We start from the raw sequence: 22,123 nt of genomic DNA on the forward strand, positions 1-22,123 counted from the left end.
ATATCTTCCATAGGACAGTGGCAGTTAAAAAGCAGGCTGTCTGTGTCACTCCTCTGCTCACCACCTTTCAGTATTTCTCCAGTGCTTATAATAGACAATTCAAGTTATCAGCATTTCATGTAAACCCTGAAAACTTCAATTGTTATCTTCTTTCCTTCCTTCTTTTATTCAAAAGCAACAAATAAAAATTTTTAGTTAGGCGAAATAAGTTCAAGATCTATTGTGCAACATGGTGACTGCAGTTAATGGTTAACAATGTAATGTATTCTTGAAAATTACTGAGAGTACAATTTGTGTTCCCACAATGAAAAGGAAGTATGTGAAGCAATGCATAAATTAACTTAAATTTGCTATTTCACAATAAATATTTATTTCAAAATATCATGTTGTATACCATAAACATATGCAATTTTTGCACATCTGTGTATATGTATTTATATATATATCAATGGAAGATCACAAACAGATCATTCCATTTCTGTGTTTGTGTCTTGGAACATATATTTTCTCTACTTTTTAATAATCTCTATAGAATGAGGTGAGGTATGAATAAGTTAATTGAGAAGTACTTTCTTTACTCTGTTAGCTTCAATCCTACACAGTCTTCAAAAGCCAGATTTACAGATTAACCATCACCATCCCTCATTCTGCTAGACAGCCAATATAGACTTTGATTTCTATGTACTTTATACACAATTCCATAGTAAGGGTCAACTCTAAATAAAGAGTTACATATTTAATATGTCCATCTCCATAGACAGTGAGATCATTGAGGGCAAGGACTACATTTCATTTCTCTTTCTCTTCCCAGTGCCACAATAATGACAAAATAACAACAACAACAACAACATAAAATACTGTGGATGGTCAGTATATTCATTTAACTGAATTAACCAAATCCAGAAAATTCACAAATCAGTACTATTATAAAGCCCACTGTACTGAAATCTGGTCTTTAGAATATTCAATGAGCACAAGGCATAAGCAAAGCCTACTCTTCAGAGGAATCATTTTGTTATTAAGTTCTCATCTGTGAAAGCTCTTTGGGTCTAGTTTAAAGTAGAATAATACAGCAAAATAGTAACACACTGAGATAGGAAGACAACTCCCATTCCCAGAAAAAAGCACTCCATTTTCCTGTCAAATGTTTGAGAATATGAGCAGATGAAAACCCATTAACAAATCACTCCAAAAATATTCTGGATATTCAATTTCAGCCAATCCACTACCAGTGCCTACAAAAGGATCTATACTGTATGATCTCCTCTGAAATAATCTCCAAGTTAGCAATTAATGCAAAGTATAATATGCTTTTCAAATATTTGGTTATTTTGCATTTACAAAGTTGCAAACATATTGGCAGTGTATTCCTCTTGTAAATTTAAAAAAATGAGCATAAAGACAAATGTACCTAGCACGCATAATAAACATAGGGTGCAAAAGCAGGATTTGCTTTCACCTCTCCAGAATGAAAGAGTTTCACAGTTGAATATAAGACCATATTGCCTACGGAGTTCCATGTAATTGCTTTACTTATGACACAGAAATCTAATTCTGCTTCCATGCAATTTAACAGATTTATGGAAAGCCAGATGTTAGCAATTATGGAAGCTGACATTATTCATATTCTTGGTAATACAGACCTGTTTGCTCTGCACAAAGCCAACTTAATCTATTATACATATCCCAAGGCATCCAAAAGGAAGAGGTGCCCTATTTACATATTGCAACTGTTGTTCTCTGCTGAGCAAACACAAAGATATTCACCCATAAGACTTACCCAAATCATCAGACAGGCCTCCCAATGACAAAGAGGCAATGAAACAAAAATCAGGCAAAATATTTTGCACTCAAATCTATAATCGTTACAATGTGATTTTTTTTCTTATTGTAAATAATGGCTTCCTGTGAGTTCCTTGTGTTTATCCTTATACATTCAGTACTTAAATGTCCCATGTTCAAATGAGACTTTTTTCAATAAGATTCCATGGCTTAGCTTGCGTTAGAACTAATTTCCTTGCATTGACATTTTCACAGTTTCTGAAAGCTGTTATTATTGTACTCAATTTTGCTTTTGAAAAAAAAAAAGTCTATTGTGCCTAGTCAATCTGCTTTCTTCGTTGATTTGAGGTTCTTAGGTTACTTGTGCATGTAAGAAAGTATAATTCAGAGATGTTTATATCAGAGGCAATCAAACTAGTCCCAACTTAGCCCCAAACAATTTTCCTACCCTTCAAGAAAAATGGCTTTGCAGAAGTTTTAATAGCATACATAGCAACTGTAGTTATACCTGCCTCAGGAACTGAAACTTCTACAGGTTGATTTCAGAGATAAAGGGAAACATTTTTCCCCCAAGGGTTTTGTAGCAGTTAGGTCAAAGAAGTGAACTTTTTCATTACTGCATATTCCTCTTTCTTGAATATCTTTCACAGCACAGTCTTATTTTCAAACTCAAAACAGGTGATGTGTCAGAAAACAAAATTTAACCTGGGGTTTGAATATCCAGTTGTGTGCATTCTGACTTGAAATCATTAGTAGACATTAGTGGCTCAGAAATGAGAACAGAGCTTGGGGGTTTATTAGTGATAGACAACATGGAGCACAGATGCCTTTCCAATAGCTAAAGCAGTATTGCTGTTTTTCAAATGGCAGAGGAAAAAAAAAAAAAAACATGTGAAAAGGTATATACACTACACATCAACAAAGTAAGTGAAATAAACAAGTAGAGAAACCTTAAGTGTAATGTTATTTGCAAAATAAAAGTCTTAAGAAATATTAAGCTGCACGGTAATTTTTAGGACTAAAATAGGAATCCATAGCCTCGCTCTGCTGTGTTGGTCATACCACACTTAGGATATTTCTCTGGGAGCACAGACTATTGTAAATAAGGTTGACACACTTAGGACATATCAGAAGAGTTCCACCAGCACGTTGAGGGGCTCAGATCATCTCACTTTAATAGAATATGATTCAGTTTCAAAAAGCAAAGAATGAAAGAAAAGTGAGGTATAGCTTCATCTTTTTGAAATGTTGTTATATATCACATAGGAAGAGTTTCCAATGTGCCTCCAGCATTAAATCTTTAGTTTCAAATCCAGCTCCCAAAAATTCTTGAGTCAGAATGACACCCTTTACTATGGCATTCCTCTTATTGTTCAGTATACAGTTTTGATGTTCTGCAGTGAATCTCCCCCTTTAACTGAGCAGATCTCTTTTTAAATAAAGGAGGAAAGATACTCTTTGGACTCACTGGTTTTGCATCTGGTCTGGCTCCAGATCTTATGTCCTGGTACCTACAACTAGCAGCTGAGTTCATTCATTCATCTCTACTCCTCCTGAATATGTGCAAGCTTCCATGTGACACTGTCTTTAAAGCTTACATTCTAAAGTTTCTCATGACCAAGAGTTCACGCAACTATCACCCTTGCCTAACAAATAACAAAACGAACGTTGTTACTGATTATCTCAATCTAAGAGCTCTCTCCTTCACTGTTCTGGGATATGCTATTTCCTTTTTACCTTCTTACCTACTAATTCACCTAGTCACTAGTGGTCATCAATAATTTTACTAAATCTCCATATATTTATTGATCATATATTTTGTATCAGACATACTACTAAGGACTGGAGATAAAAATGGAGAAAAAAACAACATATTCCTATAAGTATGGAATTTTTGATCTCCCATTTTTAAACTATTAATATTTTCTAAGTTTCCATCTTTAATCCTTTATTTCTTTTTCTCCTCAGTTGAGCAGTATTGCACATCAAGTAAAAGCTGAAGCTTTGGAATCCAGCAGCTGTTGACACTAGTTAATGTGGCATACAGCCCCAGTCTGTGACTGAGGTGGTTTCTGTGACAGGTGACTTTCAATAATCAAGTCAAGAAAGTTCCAGGCACATAGGGACATGTAAATCAACTATGTTTTGGTCCAAAATCTGAAATGTATTAGCTTTATATCTTTGGGAAATCTGCCTAATATCTCTGACCTTTAGTTTCATCATTTGAAAAATGTAGATAAAAATATACTCCATGGGCAGGGGTTGAAGCTTAATAGGAAATGCTTGCCTTGTGTGCAAAAGGCCATAGCTTCAATCCCTAGCATGACCAAAATTAAATAAACTTGTAGGTACACACACACACACACACACACACACACACACACACACCCATTCTTTTAATTTGGACAGATACAATAAAAAGGTATTATACAATAATTCTTCAAAAAAAAAAAAAGATTAGCTTTAACTGCCATTATTATTGCTTTTCCTATTGTTTCTATTTTTTTCTCCCACTCTCATTTTTCTATATTTTTTTCTCCCATGAACTCCACTCTCTCATCTCGAGGATAACTCAAACCTGAACCCCAATTCTGATTTCTTATTATGCAGCCAGCCCATACCACCCTCTGTTTGCCAAGAATTTCCACACAAATTATGAATTCTCACACAAATTCACATGGTTTTGATCAGCACATTGGCCAGAAAAATCTAGAAATATTAATACTCAAAGTTCTCTGAGATTTGATCTATAAATCGGATGTTAAAGTATGTCATTCAGCTTTTGTTGTTGTGACCAAAATACCTAACGAGAACAAGTTAGAAGATAAAAAGGTTATTTTGGGTTCACAGTTGCTGTTCATGGTTGGCCAGGTTTGGGGTCTAAGATGAGGTAGAACATTATGGTGGAAAGGTGAGCTCATGACATGTGGGAGCAAGAGATCAGAGACAAGATATAATCCCCAATGGCATGCTCCCAGAGACCTATTTTCTCTAGCCATGCTGTATCTACCTACAGTTACCACTCAGTAGTCCATTAAAATTATTATTCCATTCAATGAATTAATCCACTGGTGAAGTTAATCATAATCTAATCATTTTACCTCTGAATATTTGTGCTTTGTCTAACTCATGAGATTATTTTGGGGGGGATGGGGGGAGTACCTCATATCCAAGCTATAACATCAGGTTAAAAGAATAATGTTGAAAGGACTTAATTTTCTAACACTCCATAAACTTGCCTTGGTCACTGACTACATTTTATTTACAGGACACACAAATTTGTGTTTCTTTTACTGCTGAAGGAGAAAACAGTTCCTTCCAGGTAGGAAAACAAGAGCAGAATGAGGGTGAAGCAGCCTTCTAAATTAACCACCTTGGTTTACTTTCTGCTGTAAAAAATCATACTTCTGTACCTAGTGATTAAATTTGCTTAAAATCAATACAATTCTGACCAGTGGAGAGGATAAATAGAAAATCTATAAATATTGAAATACTTGCTACCTAAGGAGAATTTTACTGTGCACAGAAGCTTCAAGTATTGATGACAACCATCTTAGATTTATATGTTTTATATATCTGCTTATGAGTAGAAAGGTGGGATGTATTATAGCTGCAGTCTACTGAATGCGTAATACCTGCCCATGCATGTTCTACTATTACAGTTGCTATTTTGTTTAGACTCTTTAACAAAATTTCATTCTTTGCTGGAAAGAATTACTCCTTTCTGCACCTTGACTTTACATTGCTTATATCTCCTTTATATTACTGTGAACACTTAGCTCTGAATATTCTTTTCTATCTTCTTTATCTTTTCAGATTTGTAAAATTCTGGTCTTATTTCTCCTTGTGTCTGTCATAGTAGCTTTTCTAGTGTCTTCACCTACTAAGAAATGCATAAACTTTTGATAAATTTGAATTTTTCTGAGTTATGATAGAAAGGAGCCCTTGCCTTTCTTTGGTGGCTTGTTTTCTTTCTGGCAAATATAGGAATTGCATTAAAGATTTCCTAAGATCTTGTCCTTTTCCAACTTCATATGATTACTTTTCACCTCTGTAGGGCTCAGCTTGTAATTCCAGGGTTAGAACATGAGTAGAGTGATAGATGAAGAACAAGATAGAAGTAAAGCTTCTGGACAAGCTTCACTTGGACAAAAGCTTTGGACAAAAAAAAAATTAAATAAAAATGAAAATTTGTTAGAATTAAATAGTTTTCTTGGATATTCAATATTTACTGAACTATCTCTGATGTCCCTTACTGAGTATTTGCAATCAAGTGCTAAATAAAAAAGGAGAAGCATTGTTTTCCTGTCCACTTGAAGCTTTGACAAGGTAATCTTTGGTAACAAATATGCATGGGGGAACCCAGCCAGGATATAATCCAAAGCCAGCTTCCTTACTTTGACAAATCATTCTTTCAAGCAAGTTGTCAGAGGAGAAATTATTTCTTCTCCCTTATGTGCCATTGAAAGGTCTCAAAGAGGCTACTAAGTAATTTTATTTACTACAAGAAAAGTCCTGCAATATACACAGAAGGCAAAGGGCAGAAAACATTGTCAGTGGTGCAATTCTAACACCAGGTCTCAATCTAAATAACAGATTTAGATGACAGCAGCTGAAATTCACCACTTCCATGCCTAGCTGTCTCCTTTTACCACTCTGCTTATTGTGGTCCCTAGCTTCTTGGGAGTTAGTCAGGGCTCTCCCCCAAACTTTACCCTAGTGGAACATTTAGGGCATTGATCAAGGACAATAATTCAGACAGCCATGCCAAGAGGGGCACTGTCTGCTGAGAAGACTAAGAAGCTATCTCCTGTTGTCTTTCCTTAGAGAATTTCATCTCTTTGATCTGTTTGTTACCTCTATTCATATCTCTTTTCCTGTAGAACTCTAATCAACCAATTTGGTCAAAACAGCTTGGGCTGCCTAATATTTTGAAAGGGGTCTTGAAGAGATCTACTTCTGGGAAGATCTAGAAAGATTCTGCAGGGGAAAAGGAAAAAAAGATGCCCAGAATAGGACACTTGAGCCCACTCTGCTCTAGACTTGTGGGAGACAAGTTCTCTTTATTTTGAACATCTTTTTCTGTGTTTGTGACAGTAAGGAAAGGTAAAAACATATGGGCCCAAACCAAGTTTGTTTCAAGGAAAAGTAAACAAAGCCACAGACAAAGATTCCATCCTTGACCAAATAATGTTTCAGACTCCTCTAAGCAGACTTAAATAAATGATTCTGTCTACCCGACCCAACCAAACCCCATTTTAAAAAAAAGACTTGAACAAACATTAGACTAATTCTAACAGCTCAAGGCCACATCCCTAGGATGACAACTCCAAATCCCTTAAATACCTGCCTAGGAAAACTCAAGACCATCAGAATTTATTGTTTGTTCTAGCCAACATCTTGTCTCTCATTGTCTTTGAGGAAGTAGGAGTCCAGCTTCTGTAGATGCCAATTAACAAACCCAAATAGGATTTAATGCCCTCCTTCTTCCAGTTTTTTTTTTTTTTTTTCAAATTCCACTTCCCTGACTCTTATTCTCTCTTTAAATCATTCAGTCACCTTCTGCATACTCTGAAGTTTACACAGTGCCCTCTTTACTACTGCAGTAGTTTATTACTAATTAAAATACGCTCGTACCACTTTAACTAGTGTCCAGCTTTGTTTATCTACAATATCACTTTGTTTATCTTTACTACTGCCAGCATCTTTAATTCCACTCAGGCTGCTAGCATATAAACAAAAGGAATCTTGCCTTTCACATAAGGTACAGCCCAGCTCATCAGGGTAAGTTGTGGACAGAGGACAGTGTCTCCATTAGTAACAAAACCAAATACTCTGAGAGTTTCTGAGTTAATTCATTTGTCAGTCAATATTTATTGAGCATATATGATATGCCAAACACTACTTGTAGGCACCAGAGATATGATAACAAATAAAACCAACAAAATTCCTATTCTTACAATGCAAGGTTGTATCACGGGGTGGGGGGAGGGCAGGATTTGCAGGTACTTTGATATCCTGCCTATACCAGGTACTTTTATTGAGTTAAAAATTAACACATCTTTATGAAGTAGACATTTCTCTTTTTATTATGTATAACAATCATTTACTAAACTCATACATACTAAATAGAATTTTCAAAATACTTTAAAAGTCATCCTAGTTTTTCCTTCCAAGAAACTTAGGATGTCAACATCACCATCATCTTCACTTAACACACAACTAAACTGAGGGTCAATTAAATAATCATTGCTTCTCAAACATTTCTATCCAAGGTAATCTCCATGGTAGAAAAGAGGCAATTCTCACCTCTAGGAGTCCTAGACACACATAAGGGAATAACATGAGTATAAAATTTAATTGAAGTTTAAGTTTTCTTTTTTTAAAATAGGTGTGCCTTCTAGTCAATATTTAAGTTGGATTGTATTCATAGAAATAATTTTTCCCTCAAACTATTAGGAAGATTTCTCTCCTGTATTTATATACCCTTGGATGTAGCACAAGATTTTCAGCTCTACTTGGACCCCAGTAAAACAGGTATAAGAATAAGCAATACAGGGGGAGGCCCTGTATTGCCTCACCTGCAGCTGAGGCCCATGCAATTAGTAAGTTCCTGATACCGAACATAAAGGTCAATGTGCCAATTTCAAGTCAGGCTTATCCCCTCTCATGGCACAATGTCTAGTTCCCACTTCTGTAGAAAGCAAATACAAGAACATTATGCAAAGAACAAAAAGTAAATCTCCAACACTTCACCCAACACACAGATTCTCTAAATATTGACTGGTATATATATATATATATATATATATATATATATATATATATATATATGGCAGTAATTAAATGATGAAGTCAAGGTCCCTATCCTAAAGGCATTACAATTAATTCAGCAGATAAAATCCTCACCATTTATCCCATAAAGATATTTAACTCATTCTTGAACATTTGTCCTTCCAGAACCATTAAAATAACATCTTACTGTTTTCTCTGGCTAGGTTTCTTCTTCAAAGAGCAGCTAGATTGATATTCTGATCATATCACTCTTATATTCACATTACTTTTTAGCAGAAAAATGAACCAGTTCAGATTTTCTAAGATTATAGATTGAAGAATTGGTAGAAACTTATATTTGAATACACACCTTACTCATGTATATCCCTAGGCAAATTGATTTAGTAAGTCATTTTCCTAAGTTCTCAGCTGGGAAATTATTATTATGTGGCAATGAGAAAATTCAGACCACTCTGTTATACCATTTACCTCTAAAGTGGAAACTCATACTAAACTTGAATGGTGGTTGTTATAATCCTAGTACAAAATCTAACACTTAGTAGGATAATGACCATGTTCAATAGGTGACTGCATCTGAGGGCTTTATTTTTTCATAAGAAAGACATTGTAAGCAAAAGGAAAAGTAGCAGTGAAATGGCCCAGGTGCAGAAAGCCACACTGAAAAACTCATGATAGAGGATCTGAAATTTTGTGGGAAGTACTTCTATATTGTTAGAGCTATGTTTTATATTAAAACAGCTATTTCTATAAAATTTTCACACAAATATTTTTACAACACCGAGAAACACATATAAAATAGCATTAAAAACTCAGCTTGGAACACAATAGCCTTCATAATCTGGCCTCCATTTCTATCTCTGAACCCATCATTCCCCACCTTTAACAAATCTGTATACCAGATCCTTTTTCTACATTGGACATCTTATCAGACAGATCATAACAACTGTGTTTGAACACAATTAGATCCCTTTTGTGACTTCATCTCCAGCCAGACTGCAGTCACTCTCGGCAATATTTCTCTTAATATGTATTTTGCCTGGAAACATTCCTTCTCATTCTTTTTATTGTTCCAGTGAAAACACATTGTCTGTAAAAGATTCCTATATACATTACCACCCGCAAATGCCCCAAAGTCAAGAGCTAGCCACATTTCCTCAGAGCCTCCTATTTATCTATTATGTGTCTAGCTGAACCATGACATAATCTCCCCAACCTCTGCCCACCTACTTTCTCCCTCTTCCGGTCTGCAAAGACTGTGTCTTATTCCTCTCCATATGCCTAAGACTTAGCATGGGAATCTGCACAGACCAGGCTCACTCAATAAATGCACGGTGAGTAAGTGATTGGTGATTTATGCCAGCAGCAGTTTATTTGATTTGAGTACTACAGTTTAAAATTCTCTGCTCATAAACCCACAGGTAAATATCTCACAGCAGCATGAGTAACCTCAGACTAGAACAAACAATTCAATATTCATCTCGAAGAAGTTGTAGATGCTGATCTCTGAATAGCAGCTTAGACAGGATCTTTGTCTCTAATACATCCAAGCCAGAAATTTCTATAATGAAACAATTGCTCAAACTGAGCCTCAAGAGGCAGGAAGCTGACAACTACATGGATTTCAATACCAAGGAACAACTCAGAAATTGAGAGAAGAAGGCCAGTGAATACACTGGAGACTGAATTATAAGTCCCCAGGCAGAAAGTGCTGAGAAGTTAAATCAGAATGGCGACTGGGAAGATAGAGGCTGGATCTTGTTATTTTAATAGTGGTTCTTATGTTGCTGAGGGTCAGCATCATTCTAAGATCCCAGGAAAAGATAGCATTCCACTTCCCCCAAAGGATGGAGGCACACAAACACACGGGTTTCAGAGCATTGATAGGTACTTCCAAGGATTTCAATGAGACCTCTGAGGCAGTGGTTTTCAGACCTGCGTAAACATCAGAATTAACCAAAGGGGGCTCAGTAAAACACTAATCACTGGGTCCTGCTCCTGCCCCCAGTTGAAGATTCAGTAGGTCTGCAGTGAAATAGAAAATATGGCTTTCTAGCAAGTTCTCTGGTGAAAATTAGGTACTACTTATTTAAGCCTCATAGTCCTAGAACCAAGGCCCTAAGCTACATGGAGCACTGTATTCACAGGAAATAAGATGATTTTAAGAAGCCATATTTCTTAGAAATGCCCACTTATTCCATTGTCACACTGTAGACAGAAGAAGGAAAAAGGAGCCATTTAAAAGTGTGGCATTAAATGAAAAAGCTTCTGGAGAACAAAGGAAATAATTAACCGCATAAAGAATAAGATGACAGGAGGGGAGAAAATCTTTGCCAGCTATTTTTTTTTCAATAGAGGATTAATATCCAGAATACATAAAGTACTCAACACACACACACATACTTCAATAAATTGGCAAATGAATTAAATGGGCACTTCTCAGAAAAAAAAAAAGTACAAATGGCCAACAATTACATGGAAAAAATGTTCAACATATTTAGCTGTCAGGGAAATGAAAATTAAATTTACAATGAGATTCCATCCTACTCCAGTCAGAATGGCAATCATCAAGAATACAAATAACAATACATGCTTGCCAGGATGAGGGGGGAAAGAAACTCTTACACACTGTTTGTGGGAATATAGATGAATAGAGCCGCTGTAAAAATTAGCATGGATGTTCCTCAAAAAACTAATGGAACTACATCTTATCTAGCTGTACCACTCCTAGGTATTAATCCCAAAGAAATAAAGTCAGCAAACTTTAGAGAGCCATTCATTCCCATGTTTATAGCAGCACAATTCACAAAAGTGACATTATGGAATTAACCTTGGTGTATGTCAATAGAGATGGATAAAGAAAATTTTGGTATATATACATAATGGAATTTTATTCAGGCATAAAGAATAATGAAATTATGCCATTTGCAGGAAAATAGATGGAGTTGGAGGGTACAGTGTTAAGGGAAACAACCCTGACTCAGGAAGATAAGTGTTTTCCCTCATGGTAGAGGTAGGGGAGTAAATGAAATGAGAAGAGAGAGAGAGAGAGAGAGAGAGAGAGAGAGAGAGAGAGAGAGAGAGAGAAAGATCTCATGAAAATAGAAGAGAGACAATTAGAATTGAGGGAGGAGAAGAGGAAGGGAAGGTAAAGGGAGATATACTGGGGAGTAACATTGACCAAATTATGTTATATGCATGCACAAATATTCCACAATGAAATCCACTATCCTGTATAATTAATATGCAGCAATAAAAATACAATAAAAAGTCACAATGAGTCTAACTTTAAAGGCTTATAAATAAGAGTTGCACGATATAAACTTCAAGATCCTATGGCAATAAATAAATAAATAAAGTGTGTCTATTGTTGCTTGTTTTCTAAAAATTCCACATTCATCATGCGAAACAAGATCTAAAGAAAAGCATATCCACATAGCAAAGCACATTTTTGGGGAAAAGTATCAGTCTCGTTCCTTGCATTATCCAACTCTTGTCCTCCTGCATGATCAGTGCAGATTCCCCCTCTCCAATAAAGCCTTCCTCAAAGCTCCCCCTGCAGTTCTTCCTTTTCTCTGAATTACCACTGGGCCTATAACACAATGCAAAATTGTCAACTGGAGCCTCTGAAATATTGCATCACACATTCCTTTTATATCTAAATTTGCATCTGGATCCTAGGGACTGCTTCTGACAGGTTGTAATCTGAGACAGAACATTATCAAGTCTCAGTTTACTATACTGGAAAGGAGAGAAAATTTTTCAATGTAAAAGAAGAGATTAGCCTGATAACATGGAAAGGAGACAAAGTATCCATGCAAAATAAAAATATGTTTGTAAAAAATATTATGACTGGGACCATTTAGCTTAGGGACAAGTCAGTTATATCCCAATAAGCCACTACAACATCACTCAATATGTAATCATTGAGTTATTTATATTTTAATGACCATATTACAAAAGAAACAGAAAAAAATAGACATGGATTAAAATTATTTCCTCATAAAAAGGTGAAAATAATATTAAAACATCTAATATGTAGGGAAAAGTAGTATGCTGGATGCATGTTTGTAGTTTGCTGCAAAACAGAAAAGAAAACCTCTTCAGAAGCAGCTCATCATTCAATGACACTGAACAAATAAGGCTTTCTGGAAATTCCTAGAGTAGGGTATATTAATTACTGAGTTTTCAATTAGTACATTTCTACATAGTGCCAAATCCAAAAATTGTCTCAAGAGATAAGGTTTTTAAGGCCAAATAAATTTGGGACATTCATGATGCATCAGCAAAGGCTCATTTTCTGTATTTATTAAATGGAGATTATAAAGTTTGCCCCCTAAGAGAATTGTTTTGAGGATAACAAGAAATATAAAGCTCTTAAAAGTACCCAGAACATAAAACAATGACTTAAACTTAGATATTATTAATACTTATTTGTATTATTATACTTATGAAATATCGAAACCCTTCCATCCTTAAAGTCCAATGGTTCATATACGGTCTGGTATGACTGCTCTTTAATTCTGTCAAATTCTTACCTGTGTATTTTATTGTTATTTGCAGTTATTTATGACCTATATCAGAAAGCTATTGGTTGTTTCATTTATGTTGATTTCTATTTTCAACTTGTAGTTTCAACTTGGAGTACTCCCTAAGCAATACATTTTCTGCATCTTCCATACCACCTACCTTAATGCTAAGACTACTTTGGACTATTTTTATGGATATAAAATTTATAGAATTAAACCAATATTCATGAAGAATTTTTAGTAGTTTTCTAATTCTCCTTTGCTTTAATTATTATCCATATGATCTTCACCTAGACTACAGTTGAGGTCCCTGGCTCCCTTTATACTATGCTGTCTTGTTTTTCTGATCCCTGGCTAATCACTGTTTATAGGAAGAAAGAGTTTAAACAAAGGGAGACTGTCATTGGAAATGTACTCAATAGGGTTGTGGTTGGCTCAAGGGATAGACACAGTAATTAGCCTGAGGTCTTGCTAAAATAACTCCCAGGAGCATCTGGTTCCAAAGTTCAAGTGGAAAACCACATATAGGAACCATGCATCTGTTCCCACATCATTGGGTGAAGTATCTATCACAAAAATCAGGAAGTGCAATTGTCTTCCCAGAGAAGTCTCCAAAATATAGTCTGTCCTTCATACTGAACAAGTCCAGGCTTACCTACATCTGACTGGACTTGAAAGGGAGCAAACTTCCGGAGGGCCTGAGGGACCCACTTATCAACTAATTGGTTATATGCAACTCTGTGCCCACTGTAAGGCCTTTTCTGGGGTACAGTGAATCACTTCCATTCAATGTTGGAAAATACTCTTTTTTTTTTTTTTCAGAGAGAGAGAGAGAGAGAGAGAGAGAGTTTTTTAATATTTATTTTTTAGTTTTTCGGCCGACACAATATCTTTGTTTTTATGTGATGCTGAGGATCGAACCCAGGCCGCACACATGCCAGGAGAGCGCGCTACCGCTTGAGCCACATCCCCAGCCCGGAAAATACTCTTAAACTCTCCATCCCATGAACTGATGACACTGGTCCCTTTCCATATTCATTCAATACACAGGTCATCTTTCTGTCTATCTGAACCTATTAATGACATTTGACAATTTTGTGCCATGCAACTAAAGTCTTGATTCAAAAAACACACCCCCATACCCTTCATGGTGATTCAAGTTAAATGTACAAAGCTATTTAAACAGTTTCAGGATCCAGTAGCATCTGCCTTTGGGGAGCCCCTTCAACTATGAGGAATTTATTACTTGGATAAAAATCAAATCTAAAGCTCTTTGGAAACAGATATAAATTTACAATCCAATAATATTCCACTAAATATTATCAAAGAAGGTGAGGGGATTCTGTTTAACCAAGAATACTTTATTCCTGGGTGGGTCTTATTGTTTGACAAAGAGAAAAATCCATCAGTGTTCCAAGATTGGCGTCTGTGCCTCTGCCTCTTAAACTATCTTAGTTTGAAATAATCTGATTCACAAAGATTCTTTCCCCACCCTAGCATATCTGTTCCCTGAAACAAAGGAAAAAGAGTCTTTTGATCCTGTGCAACCTTCTTTCACATTAGAATAATTTGTATTAATCCTGATCTGGCTGCCATATAGTCATAAACATTTTAGTTACCTCTCATGACTAGTTTATGTCCTTATTTTTCAAGTAATTTATCTTCAATTTAATTCTATAATAATTAATTGCATATATATTCTTTATATATGCTCAACTAATTATCTTTAAAATGTGAAGGATCAATAAATGAATAAAAAAATAGATATTAGTTAAAAATCTATCTACCACCTCTTTTTTACTCTCTGTACCATACCTATTCCTTTTCTACTCTGTATTCACATCATCAGAAATGAAGAGAAGGTAATGACATCAGTGGACATCCGGTAATATTGTGATCAGGGCTGAGGTGCTATCAGACTAATTGTCAAGAATGTGTCATCTTGTCATTCCACCCATGTCCCAGCAAAAAGGCCCCAAAACATAATCCACTGGGTAAACTAAGTCCCCAATGCTCATGTTTCAGATAGATGATTGCAACTCTCCTTCTGGACCTCACTCATTTTCTCTTGTTTCCTTTGCCTTGTCCAATTGACCATCAGCTGCTGCTCTGGCATGCATTTCCTCTACCTGTGGGCTCAGGGTCCCCTTCCTTCCAGAAAGCATTATAGCACTGACATATTAAGGATGGAAGGTTTAGGATAAAACACTCCTGGATTATAGCTGCTGTGAACCATTTATCAGCTATGTAAATTGGGATGATTTATCTTAATCTTTGGGTTTTTATTTTCCCCACCTTAAAAAAATGATGATAGTAAGAGAGCTTCCCTCCTCTGGTGGTTGTGATACTAAATTTAACAACACATGTAATTGCCCAGCCTAGTGACTGACACAGTATTGGTGCCCAGTTAATGATCATGACTAACATTTATTGAGCACTTAAAACATAGGTACCAAGTGCTTTTCTCCTATGCTAGCTTATTTAATCTTCACAAATACTCCACAGCTACTTGGGAGGTTGGCACTTTTGTAAATTGCTCAGCACAAAGTAAGATCTCAATAAATGATCTCATATTAGTATCAGTATTGTTTTCATTTGGTAGGTTAGAGATACTAAAGGTTAACAAATTGTATCTACTATGTGTCAGAATATTTGTATCTAAGAACACTTATATTGAAAACAATCTACTGCAAGTATTATTTTAATCATTGAAGACTAATAAAACTAAGAGATGTTAAATATCTTGTCAACTGCTGCTCAACTGGAAAGTGGCTGAGTTGAGAGGTTTTTTCGTTTTGTTTTGTTTTGTTTTTTGGAAGGGACATGTAATGGGAGAACTAACCCAGGGGTGCTTTACCACTGAGCTATATAACCAGCACATTTTATTTTTTACTTTGAGATAGGGTCTCATTAAGTTGCTGAGTGTCTTGCTAAGTTGCTGAGGCTGGCCTTGAACTTGCAATATTCCTGTTTCAGCTTCCTGAGTCACTGGGCTTACAGGTGTGCACCACCACGCCCAGCTCCAAGTTGAAATTTGAATTTAGGCCTGGATGTACTTACACTTCTCCATTACACTGTATTGTTACTCAACTGTGTCCCTAAGTCATGAAGCTCAGCCTTCACAACTCCCCAGGGCCTGGCCTAATGACTGGTGCAGTATACAGACCCCTACGCTTTAGTAAGTAGTCATCCATAGTAGAGATGGAGTATCTCCAGATTTTACTCCCTTATCTCTACTTTTATGAGAACTAGGTTCTGAGTAGTGCAAACAAAACCTAAATCCTTATGCCATTTTAATTACCCTGACATATCAACCTATTATAATTTTCTTCCCAAGAAATTTCAGTGGAACCTTCTCTAGTTGTGTTATTATTATTTATTATCTCTTTTAATGATGACAGTAGTTAATAATAAATAACAATTTATTATTAATAATATTAATTATATGTTCATAATAAACAATTTAATATTTGTTGCTATGTGGGGACAGCAGTGGCAGCAGCTGACCTGTCTGCTATAGATAGCAGACTGGGAAAATGTTTGACCCAACTATGTCCTATGGGGAAGGCAATGACAGGAAGCTGTGAGATGCTATGTCCTTTGAAAATAAGCCTGTGTCTTCCTCCAGTGCACCTTGATCAATAAAATGTATTTTATTGGAATCTAAAGATTCTTTTTTTTAAAGAGAGAGAGAGAGAGAGAAAGAGAGAAACTTTTTTGTAGATGGACACAACACAATGCCTTTATTTTTATGTGGTGCAGAGAATCAAACCGGGGTGGCGCCCATGCTAGGCGAGCGCTCTACCACTGAGCCACAATCCCAGCCCTGAAGGTTCTGATTGATAACTAAATATGTGCATGATCCATATGATTTAACTCAACAGGAATCTGTAATAGATGTGAAAAACCTTCAACTCTACTGTAGGAATACAAAATGATTAAGAATACAAATCTGATCTGGTAAATTCTCTAAAAGAGGGTCAAATAAATTGCTGCGGGGACATAAAAGTGGGAGGATTTTTAAAAGTTATTATTTCTTAGATAAAAGCTATGAGAATGATTCTGTGCATTGATTTAATATTCTTTCTAATCACTTAGTATTTTAAAAAATGACCTCAGTGTAAGTCCCACACCAAATCAAATGAATCTTAATCTGCCCAGGTATGAGGGCATCATCACAGGTATTTTTAAAAAGCTACCTGGGATCTATTGTTAAACAGCTTTGAGAATCGCTGGATCAGGAAATAGAACTTCATCAGGATTTTGACAAGCAAAATTGAGGCTTGTAAGGATAATCAGGAAGAAGCATAGAATCAAAGGAAGAGCAGGAAGACAGCACAGGATTTGTGGAGAGCAGACTAAATACTTGAATTGGCTGAAGCATCCACAAAGGATGAATATGAAAGCATATCTGAATACATGATGCAAAATCACTTTTCTTATTTTAAAAGTTGCTTTATATGTTTCTGTTTCTATTAAATGGAAAGAGGAAGTAAAGTTTCATATGCAGGACCAAGATCATGGAGACAGACTGATATAAGAGATGTCAGAATCTTATTTTCAAAATATGTAAAATAATGTTCTCTACACAGGCTTTTCTCAGTTATTAATTCTCCTCATTTCTAACTAACTGATCCTGATCATTATGTCTAGATAAAAAAATTAATGCCTCCCAACTTCCATACCAAAACCAAGTATCACCAACTTCCACGACTGCCTCAAAACACAAGGTGTAACAACAGACCACCGTCGACCTTCTTCTACAAATATTAATTTGCAAATTTTGGGGTGTTCCCCTCTTCTTACATTATAGATACACAAGCAAATGAAACAGACACATACACTCACACACATACACACAGAGAGATTTTATCTGACAAACTTCTCAATATTGTTCATCTTGTTTGTTTCTACAACACCTGGGACCAGTCATATAATCTACTTCAGGAGAAAGAAGCAAATGTTAAACAGTTTTGCTCATAACCCAATAAATATTGCATGAGTTTTGTTCTTATGATGTCAATAATATTCGATGCTTACAGTAACTGGTGAAATCAATAGAACAGGTGCTATTATCCTCATTTGACCAAAAAAAAAATGGCATTCTAGTCAGCTTTTTCATTACTGTGGCCAAAAGACTCAGTAAGAACAATTTTAGAGGAGGAAAGTTTTATTTGGGGGCTCATGGTTTCAGAGGTCTCAGTCCATCGATGGTCAACTCCATTCCTCAGGGATTGGGATGAAGTAGGACTTCATGGCAGAAGAATGTGGTAGAGAGAAGCAGCTCAAGACATACCAGGAAGCAGAGAGAGAAAGAAGGAGAGAGCTCTGCTCAATAAGCACAAAATATATACCCCAGAGGCACACCCCACAATGACCCATCTCCTCTAGCCACATCTTACTTGGCAACAGTTACCAGTTTATCCCTCTCAGGGGATTAATTCACTGATTGGGTTGAGGATTTCATAACCCCATCATTTCACCTCTGAACCTTCTTTCATTGTCTCATACCTGAGCTTTCAGGGGACATCTCAGATCTAAGCCATAACGAATGGCATGGAGTGACACAAGACTCTTCTAAAAGCCTGAATGGCCACATTTTTACAATCTAACGTGGCATCCTGCCATTTTCTGGGTAGAAAGCATATCTGAATACATGATGCAAAAATCACTCTTCTTATTTATAGTTACTTCAGTTGTTTCTATTTCTTTTAAATGTAAGCGTTAATAGTAGATGTTATTTAGAGCCCATTCTGATGTGCTAATTTTCAGTGCCACAACACTGTGTTATTAAGATTCAGTATATTTCAGCTCACAAATCTAACAAGAACAGATATCTTAAGTTTCTTATATGTACATTCCCAGAGGTTGAATGCAGTGCAGGAATGATGATTGATTTTTTTTTCTGAAATAAAAGACTCCTATGGCTTTGTGATATGTAACAACTTGTGTCATGCACCACAATTTTAAGGACAATGTCAAGCCAAACAGAAAATAAATCTGGCTTGATAGGGTCTTGAATGTCTGTTCCTTCAATAATTTGATATAGCTGCATGGAATACCTAGTATTTGTCTACATTATTCTAACCACTAGAAGTGTTCTGGTAGAAGACAGATATGGTCTCTGCCCCCAAAGAACTTGTATACATATCGAAAGAGAAAAGTGGACACATTTTAATGTACAGCAAATTTGAAAATTAAAAATGCTTAGAATATATTACAATGAAATTGTAATAAAGTAAGAGTTGATATGAGATGTAAATAATGGGAAAGCCATCACATCAGACAGGTGTCGAGTGCTCAAGAAAGAACAGCACGAGCAAAGCCCCCAAACCTGGGAGGAGCTCATTGTCATGTTGCAAGCATGACAGTCAAAAAGGCTATCATATAGAGATGAATCCAAGAAATAGGTGACAATATCACCTAAAGCTGAAGGCATTATTAGATGATCATAGTAGGAAAACAGCATAATCTGATTTGCACATCTATTGGTCCAGGAAATTTTGTGAACCAACATAATATTCTCAAACACCAAAGAAACACTGAGTGATAATCAGATTTCTGTCTTTATGAAGTACACTTACAAAAGCATGAACATGAAAGGAATTCAAATTAATAATGATCCAAATTGAAATGCCACGAATCAAAACAACTCTATTCTCTCACCCAGATGCACAGTTTTCTAAGTTTTTCCTAGAGTTAGGGATCAATACATGGATGACGCGGGTTCCTCCTCAAAGAATGCAGAAACTTCACACAGACACACACACACACACACACGTGCGCCACTCAGCATTGCAAAGAGAAACCAGCATTGGTGGGATGGGAGTTGGGTATGATTACAATAATGTCTCTTGTCCTAACTGGGACACTTATGAGAATGATAGGACACCAGTGATAACTACATCACAACAATAGGCATAACTGGGATTGTCCCTGGCATCTGTTATATAGACTTTTTGACCAAGGTTTGGTTCTAATCTTGTCTCAAACCAGCTGTGTGATTAGGAGCAGGGTATCATCCTTTCTGAGACATATGATGTATTACATTGTTCTGATTTATTGAACAACAACTGCCAAATATCTCACTGGAGAGACAGACAAATCAAGCACATTTCCAGCTCAAGGTCAAGTCAGAAAGCAAAGAAATTGTACTGTATTACAATACTTGAGACCACTGAAACCCCTACACCAGGGTAAAAAGTCTAGCGTTAACAGAATTGAGGAGTGATGATAACTCATATGAAGATATATCAAAGAATACTTCATGGGGACTTGGTGAAAAATGAGCTGAACCTAGAGAAAAGAACAGAAATTCATAAGAGAAGAATCATGTTCCATCCCAGATGAGAGGACCAATGTGTAAGGGCACAGAAGGGCACAGCACCATGGCAGGTCCAAGCAGTTATAGAGCTCGTTTAAGTAGGTGATCTCTAAGGTCCTACGCCCTAAAAATCTAAGGATCTCTCCTCTCAATGATGTCAAATATAATTTGTAAAAATTAAAATTTTACTTTCGTCCTCAAAGAATCATATATATTAATATTCTGTTTCCACTCCTCGATGACAGCCATTTGATCTATTTCTACTCACATGACATCTATTTTTATGAGCTGCACATATTCAGATGTACCTGGAAGTACATAAAAGGACTATGTTGAAGACCCTGGATAAATGCAAACCTCCCCATGAAATTATATATCATTATGTCCATAATAAAATAGATATGGAGGGAGTATAGAGCAGAATGTCAAAAATGCAGGGACAGTTAAGATCATAGCTAACGTTTACTGAATATTGAACATGAATGAGTTCAATTAATTATCACAATTCTATGTTAATTAGATGTAAACATTAGTTTAAAGATAGTTGAGGTATATATTAGAAAAAAACTTGCCTAAAGTAACCTGCTTAAAAATGGCAGAGCTGGTTGGGCATGGTGGTGCACACCTATAATTCCAGTGGTTTGGAGGCTCAGGCAGGAGGTTCGTGAGTTCAAAGCCAGCCTCAGCAAAAGCAAGGCACTAAGTAACAGTGAAACACTGTCTCTAAATAAAATACAAAATAGGGCTGGGGATGTGGCTCAGTGGTCAAGTGCCTCTGAATTCAATCTCTACTAACCCCTATTTTCCCCAAAAATGGCAGGGCTGGGATTTGACTGAAGAAGTCTGGCCCAAGGGTCTATGCTCTTAACTACTATAATACATCACTACATGCCTCTCACTAGTCATGTTAAGACTGTGGGGGGGACAATTCATGCTATATGCCCAGTGTTCCTTAATTCATCTTCACTTTAAGACAACACAGGGCATAGGGTGGAAAAATACTAACTGGATTTGAGCAGTGGCTTTTAGGGAGAAAAAAGATATGCAATGAGCAGAGACAATAAATTTTCACAATTAGATTCCCATTTTCTAATTCATCAGCCTGAACTTTGGGGACCCACAGTCAGAATGTTTGCCCTCTAGGTCTGTCCAATAGTTAAGAATTCAGCTGAGCCCACATGACATGAAAGACCTGGATTGGCTAAGGTTCTCATGGAAACAGTTAGATTTCTAATCAGTTGTTTGGATTACATCAAAGTTGTAAGGTCTTGAAGGTGAAGAACTCCATCTGTTAACCTCCTGTGTTTAGCATTTAAAAGAACTACAAGCAAATGGCAATTAGAGGTGGCTTTGCAGGCGATGGTGGTGGTGGTAATAGTAACAATAATAAGGTTAATGCAACTATACTGTGTATGTGCATCGTTCAAAGCTTGCAATTTTTAAATACATCGTATCCCATTTAATCCTAACATATGTATATTATTATCCCAATTTCCATACATGCACAGATGAAGTATCAGAGATTATAGAGACTTTGGAAGTACAAGAACTAGGATTTACACTAAATTTTCTAAATCTAACTGTAGCACTATCTCCTCTTCTCCACAGCTGCCTCTCAAACTGTCAAAAATTTTAGAAAGTCTTCCTGGTTTTCCATAGACAGAACTAAACACCCATAGCATACCCAGGTTTTGTT

The 22,123-nt window shown here is 36.2% G+C and overlaps 1 protein-coding gene across 3 annotated transcripts in view; it reads right to left on the reverse strand.

The window, feature by feature from the left end:
* Positions 1-22,123, reverse strand: part of Nell1 (neural EGFL like 1) — a 794,610-nt gene that overhangs the window by 16,310 nt on the left and 756,177 nt on the right. The gene's annotated exons all lie outside the window — the stretch shown is intronic.

This window comes from Marmota flaviventris, chromosome 9, assembly GCF_047511675.1.
Source record: "Marmota flaviventris isolate mMarFla1 chromosome 9, mMarFla1.hap1, whole genome shotgun sequence".
Lineage (NCBI taxonomy): Eukaryota > Metazoa > Chordata > Mammalia > Rodentia > Sciuridae > Marmota > Marmota flaviventris.